Source organism: Mauremys reevesii, linkage group 2 (genome assembly GCF_016161935.1).
Source record: "Mauremys reevesii isolate NIE-2019 linkage group 2, ASM1616193v1, whole genome shotgun sequence".
NCBI lineage: Eukaryota > Metazoa > Chordata > Testudines > Geoemydidae > Mauremys > Mauremys reevesii.
In genome coordinates this window covers 242,745,290-242,752,806 of record NC_052624.1, presented here as the reverse complement: position 1 = coordinate 242,752,806, position 7,517 = coordinate 242,745,290, and positions in this window count along the sequence as shown.

The following is a 7,517-nucleotide window of genomic DNA, read 5'->3' as shown; positions in this document are numbered from 1 at the left end:
TACCTCCTTTGTCTGCAGAGCTGGTTCAAGCAAATCTGAGGCCCCTAACAAAGTCGTTCAATTAGCTCCCCAGCTAAAAGGCCCAAGGTCCAGCATATTACCTGATCAAAATTCCTATGCCATACTAGACATGGAGGGAGGGTTTCATCAGTCCCAGAGGAAGCAGGGAATAGGCACTATATCCAGAACTGATGTGTACATTTGTGGAGAAAGTTAAAAACACAGTGAAAAGAGAGTTCTTATTAAACAGGAAAAAAGTGTGGGAGCCTGTGATGTGCCTGAGCTCTAATATAGGAGAAAGCATCCTGCTTCTATAGGCATAAGCACTAGTTACAATCCCCACACAACACTTGGCAATAAGCGATTTGTGTTTCACACCACGTGGCACTGGAACATTGGCCGTAGATATCACACAAGCAGTAGTACCCTCTCACTATACCCTCAGCCCTTCATGCCCTCTGTGGCTGTAAACTTGGCAGCACTGCCTGTATTAGCCCATCTAACTTACTTCCCTCCCAGGTACCACTGATCTTTCCTACCCCAGAACCTTTGGGAAAAGATCCAGTTGTGAAAGGATTAACTGTTTGATTCTATGAGACCAGACTTTCAGATATGACCCTTAGCATTAGGAAACAACTCTCTATAACAGAAGCCTGGTCTACACTACGCGTTTAAACCGGTTTTAGGAGCGTAAAACCGATTTAACGCCACACCCGTCCACACTAAGAGGCCCTTTATATCGGTATAAAGGGCTCTTTAAACCGGTTTCTGTACTACTCCCTAACAAGAGGAGTAGCACTAATATCGGTATTAACATATCGGATTGGGGTTAGTGTGGCCGCAGATCGACGGTATTGGCCTCCGGGCGGTATCCCACAGTGCACCACTGACCGCTCTGGACAGCAATCTGAACTCGGATGCAGTGGCCAGGTAGACAGGAAAAGCCCCGCGAACTTTTGAATATTTCCTGTTTGCCCAGCGTGGAGCTCCGATCAGCAAGGGTGGTGATGCAGTTAAAAATGAAAATAAAGAAAGAGCTCCCGCATGGACGATGCGGACGTGATCGCTGTAAGGGCAGGCAAATCTGTTCTATCAGCGCTCCGTTACAGAAGACGAAATTCAAAATCATTTTTTAAATATCTCCAGACAGACGCCATAGCAGGGACTCAGCGCACTGCTGCGTGACAAGCGTAACGGAAAGCCAAAGAATCAAATGGACGCTCATGGACTGGAGGACTCAAGCTATCCCACAGTCCCTGCAGTCTCTGAAAAGCATTTGCATTCTTGGCTGAGCTCCAAATGCTTCTAGGGTCAAAAACAGTGTCCGCGGTGGGTCAGGGCATAGCTCGGCAATTTACGCACCCCCCCACCCACTCCCAGAAGTGAAAGGGAAAACAATCGTCTCTTGACTCTTTTACATGTCACCCTATCTTTACTGAATGCTGCAGATAGACGCGATGGTGCAGCACTCAACACCAACATCCTTGCTCCCCCCACGCTATGGCTGGCTGATGGTACAATACGACTGGTACCCGTCCTCGTCATCAGTCTATTGGCACATGGGGCAGTGCAAAAGGACTGGTAACCATGCTGACTAGCATCTGTCAGGTCGATCAAGGGTGCCTGGTCCTAATTTTTCCTGGTAGATGGTACAGTATGGCTGATATCCATCGTCGTCATAGCAACAGGGGGCTGAGCTCCATCAGCCCCCACCCTTCATGTGTAAAGAAAAGATTCAAGTGCCCCTGAACTAGCAGAGGGATGCTGGGCTCCTCTCCTACACACTCCTTACTGTCCTGTCTGGACTATCATAGCAGCTGGAGGCTGCCTTCCACTCATATCTCACTAACAAGTCACTGTGTCTTATTCCTGCATTCTTTATTACTTCATCACACAAGTGGGGGGACAATGCTACGGTAGCCCAGGAAGGCTGGGGGAAGAATGGAATGAACAGGTGGGGTTGTTGCAGGAGCACCCCCTGTGAATAGCATACAGCTCATAATTTCTGCAGGATCTGACACAGAGCAGCTGTGCTCTCTGGTTCTCTGATACAGTGGTTCTCTAGTACACTTGCCCATATTCTAGGCAGGACTGATTCTATTTTTAGATACCAAAAAGGAGGGATTGACTCAGGGAGTCATTCCCAATTTTAACTTGTGCGCCCCTGGCTAAGAGCAGCCAGGGGCACTTATGACAGCAGCAAATGGAACAGTGCAAAAGGACTGGTAGCCACGATCATCTTATTACCAATTTATGGATTGGTAGATGGTACAGTATGGTTGATAACCATCTCTGCTGTCATGCAAAAGCAAAAGCATGCTGCTGTGTAGCGCTGCTGAATCGCCTCTGTCAGCGGCATCTAGTACACATACGGTGACAGTCACAAAAGGCAAAACAGGCTCCATGATTGCCATGCTATGGCATCTGCCAGGGCAATCCAGGGAAAAAAGCCGCGAAATGCTTGTCTGCCGTTGCTTTCCCAGAGGAAGGAGTGACTGACGACATTTACCCAGAACCACCCGCGACAATGATTATTGCCCCATCAGGCACTGGGATCTCAACCCGGAAATTCCAAGGGGCGGGGGAGGCTGCGGGAACTATGGGATAGCTACGGAATAGCTACCCACAGTGCAACGCTCCAGAAGTCGATGCTAGCCTCGGACCGTGGACGCACACCACCGATTTAATGTGTTTAGTGTGGCCGCGCGCACTCGATTTTATACAATCTGTTTTACAAAACCGGTTTATGCAAATTCGGATTAGTCCCGTAGTGTAGACATACCCAGAGTTGAGAAACAAGTGTGTGCTTAAGCATCAATAACGTAATTCAGGGGTTGCTGTTTATAGCAACTGATAGCTAAAGAGAAGCAGAGTAGAAGTGAAATAAAATATAAACTTCCGATGGTCAAAGTTCAACTGTTAGTCAAACATTCTTACCCTTCTCATCTCTAGCCCCCAACAAGTCAGACACCTCCTTTACCAGAACGATCAGGAAGACAAGCAAAGACAGAATATACTCTTGTGGGAACAGTCCTGAAATAATAGGAGGATGGATCAGCGCTAACCCTCCTTTCACTTCTAATGTCTAAGATTCTATTATTGGAGAGCATTTTATAAAGAGCCCTATGAAATGTACTGCATTCTTTATAACAATACATATTGTTCTGCTCACCTTATGCAGGCTTGATGCATAAATTGTATACATCTCATTAACAGACAAAGGCATTTTAAATGAAGTAGCAAATATTCCCTTTTGTTTATTGAAACCTCTTTGCAACTTGAAGCAAATTTCATGGGTGAAGCCTCAGATAATATGTATAACATGCTCTATTTTCATTGTATAGGCTCCTCATTAAAGTTTAAAATGTGCCTTTTGTTTCTGCCACAAAACACAGCAAGACTGGAAAAAAATTAAAAAACCATTTTGCTTTGTAGTTATTTTGTGATTAATTACTTGCTTAGTTATGGATCATAAACAGGTGCAGGAAGTTATTTTGGAAGTAATGCTCATTTTTGTAGGTGAGCAAAGTTCAGTTACTAAATAAATGCCTAATATATATTTATAAGCCAAATTATAATGGATCCCTCTTAACTCTTCTGATTTTATCAGGTTAAAAAAAAACCCAAAACAAAAAAAAACACCCTTCAAGGACATGTACATGTAGCTTTTTCAGCGCTACAGTTGTGTCAGGGCTGAGACTAGGTGGGTCAAGATGGGCCCTCTGTCTGAAGGAACTTCCTCTTGTTCCAGCAGCTAAATGCCAGTATTGGTCTGCAATTTAGAGATGAATAGGGAGATGGAGAAAAGACAAAGGTTTTATCTCTTTTTTGGGGGGAAAGGGAAGGGGCAACCAGTAGAATTCATTCTAAACTGTAAAAGGATTCCAAATTCCTAAAATAAGTCTGTGTGTATTCACCACACTGCTATGAAAGTGATACACTTCAGATTTGACTTGCGAAGAGTTCACTTTAAAAAAAGCAAATGTAAATAAGCAGGGTAATTTAATATTAATGTGATAAGCTGAAAAGAAATGTTCATGTTGTGTAAAATTCAGATCATGGATTTCTAGCGTTCATGAGCTCTGGTTCTGAGGACATACCTGTCATTGGAACCATTTTAAGACTGGAATTGGACTAACAAGGTTAAATCTGAATTTTTTAAAAAATGTGTTATTAATTTGTATTATGATCGCATTTATAGACCCCCCAACTAAGATTAGTGATCCATTATACAAACACATAGTAACAGGCAGTTCATGCCCCAAAGATTTTAATATTTAAATAAGACAGAAGGTAAGAGAAAGGAGGTATTACTATTCTCATTTTACAGATAGGGAATGGAGGGGGAAAAAAGTTTAAGTGACTTGCCCAAGGTCACACAAAAATTTGTGGCAGATCCCAGAGTCCCAATCCAGTGTCTTAGTCACAAGATCACCCTTCTGATTATAAAATTTTTATATTCCATAGGATTTAAAAAAAATCTTTAGAAAACCACAAAGTTTGATAAAAAAAAATCTCCAGTGGATTTCCATAGTGATTGTAACACAGATAAGCATCTGAATTTTTGGAAGTTCATCCATCAGTTGTAAATATGAGATTTTTTTTTAAAAAATGACGATTATAAATAATAATTTGTCCTGCATTTGGAAGGAGAAAGGTTAACCTGTCTGTCATGAAGGTCACCTGCAGAGACTGGTGTGAAGCAACAAGCTATGTTTCATCTAATTTGTCATCCAGAGAATAAATGTAGTTAGGTAAGGAAAACCTGTCTTCCTGATTCGGAGAAAGCAATCAGGTAACATATAACTGACTCTCTTCAAGAGCCAGAAAAAAATCCAGAGACCTGGAAAGTTTGGACACAGATCCAAGAGATACCCCAAATTCTGGTAAAAGGGAACTGAACTGTTCCTTTTACTCCTGGCCTAGACGACACTGAATTGTTAGTGTTTTCCTTGCTAGAGGACTGAGCTGCTTCCATTTCCCTGGATCTGAGACGCATTTTGAGGTCTAAGGTCATGTCTACACTAGCACTTATGTCAGCAAAAAACTTTTGTCACACAAATAGCATGACAGACAGGAATGGCGGAGCCTTGTTTCTGCCCTAAGTGATATCAGACAATGAGTAAAGGATTCCGAATCACAATTGCACCGAAGGAGCTACTAGTCTCTCTCTTTTCAGGAGCATTTACCCACCGCCCATCTGCAAACACTTGGAAGGTGGTAAGGTGATAGGGAATAGCCAGCATGGATTTGTAAAGAACAAATTGTGTCAAACCAATCAGATAGCTTTCTTTGATAGGATAACGAGTCTTGTGGATAAGGGAGAAGTGGTGGATGTGGTATACCTAGACTTTTGTAAGGCATTTGATATGGTCTCACATGATATTCTTATCGATAAACTAGGCAAATACAATTTAGATGGGGCTACTATAAGGTGGGTGTATAACTGGCTGGATAACCGTACTCAGAGTAGTTATTAATGGTTCCCAATCTGGCTGAGAAGGTATAACAAGTGGGGTTCCACAGGGGTCTGTTTTGGGACCGGCTCTGTTCAATATCTTCATCAATGACTTAGATGTTGGCATAGAAAGTACCCTTATTAAGTTTGCAGATGATACCAAACTGGGAGGGATTGCAACTGCTTTGGAGGACAAGGTCATAATTCAAAATGATCTGGACAAATTGGAGAAATGGTCTGAGGTAAACCGGATGAAGTTTAACAAAGACAAATGCAAAGTGCTCCACTTAGGAAGGAACAATCAGTTTCACACATACAGAATGGGAAGAGACTGTCTAGGAAGGAGTAGGGCAGAAAGGGATCTAGGGGTTATAGTGGACCACAAGCTAAATATGAGTCAACAGTGTGATGCTGTTGCAAAAAAAGCAAACATGATTCTGGGATGCATTAACAGGTGTATTGTGAGCAAGACACGAGAAGTCATTCTTTCGCTCTACTCTGCACTGGTTAGGCCTCAACTGGAGTATTGTGTCCAGTTCTGGGCACCGCATTTCAAGAAAGATGTGGAGAAATTGGAGAGGGTCCAGAGAAGAGCAACAAGAATGATTAAAGGTCTTGAGAACATGAGCTATGAAGGAAGGCTGAAAGAATTGGGTTTGTTTAGTTTGTAAAAGAGAAGACTGAGAGGGGACATGATAGCAGTTTTCAGGTATCTAAAAGGGTGTCATCTGGAGGAGGGAGAAAACTTGTTCACCTTAGCCTCTAAGGATAGAACAAGAAGCAATGGGCTTAAACTGCAGCAAGGGAGATTTAGGTTGGACATTAGGAAAAAGTTCTTAACTGTCAGGGTGGTTAAACACTGGAATAAATTGCCTAGGGAGGTTGTGGAATCTCCATCTCTGGAGATATTTAAGAGTAGGTTAGATAAATGTCTATCAGGGATGGTCTAGACAGTATTTGGTCCTGCCATGAGGGCAGGGGACTGGACTTGATGACCTCTCGAGGTCCCTTCCAGTCCTAGAGTCTATAAAACTTTTGAGGGAGCGAAAATATGTATATATATTCAGGAAGGCAAACCCAGTCTTCAATGTAATTTTTAATATCAATTACAACAGATGCAACACAGACGAAAAATGTCAGCAAAATCAAGAGTGTGACTTGTACTGTATTCAGTCTTTAACTTCTGTGTGAGATGTACCTTAGTACTCCCTACCCATTTACACTCTTCCTCCCAGCAACAGTATTAGGCCCCAATTCTGCAAAGACTTATGCATGTTCCATTGACTCCTCATGGTAGTAAAGCAAAGCACATGTGTAAGTGTTTGCAGGGTCAGGAACTAATACTGGCGTGCAAAGCTTACATCTTAATTTCGTAGTTTCCATCAGTTTGTTTATCATTTATTTTTTCAGTAAAATATTCCAGAAACATTACTGGAATTGAAATTATGATTAAAAATATGCAAATAACTGAATAACTGAGGGAAAAAACCATTGAAATATAGGTTTGTCTACATGATGTTTTAATGTACTCCAGCTGGGATGTAAATTCTAGCGCCCATCAGTATGCCACACACTAACTGACCGATATGGATCCTGCTAGCATGCACTAAAGGTTCCCTACTTCCTGTAAACGTAGTACTGTTTGAAATGGGGACTAGGGAACTTTTAGTGTGCACCAGCCGGGACCCACATGGACCAGTTAGTGCTGGTGCACACTATCACACCATGTAGACCAGCCCACATTAAAACAAGCAGAGAAGGGGAACTAATTCCACAGCATGGCATAGACCAGGGGTCGGCAACCTTTCAGAAGTGGTGTGCCGAGTCTTCATTTATTCACTCTAATTTAAGGTTTTCCGTGCCAGTAATACCTTCTAAAAACGTTAAAATGTCTCTTTCTACAAGTCTAAACTATTGTTGTATGTAAAGTAAATAAGATTTTTAAAATGTTTAAGAAGTTTCATTTAAAATTAAATTAAAATGCAGAGCCCCACGGACCAGTGGCCAGGACCTGGGCAGTGTGAGTGCCACTGAAAATCAGCTCATGTGCCGCCTTTAG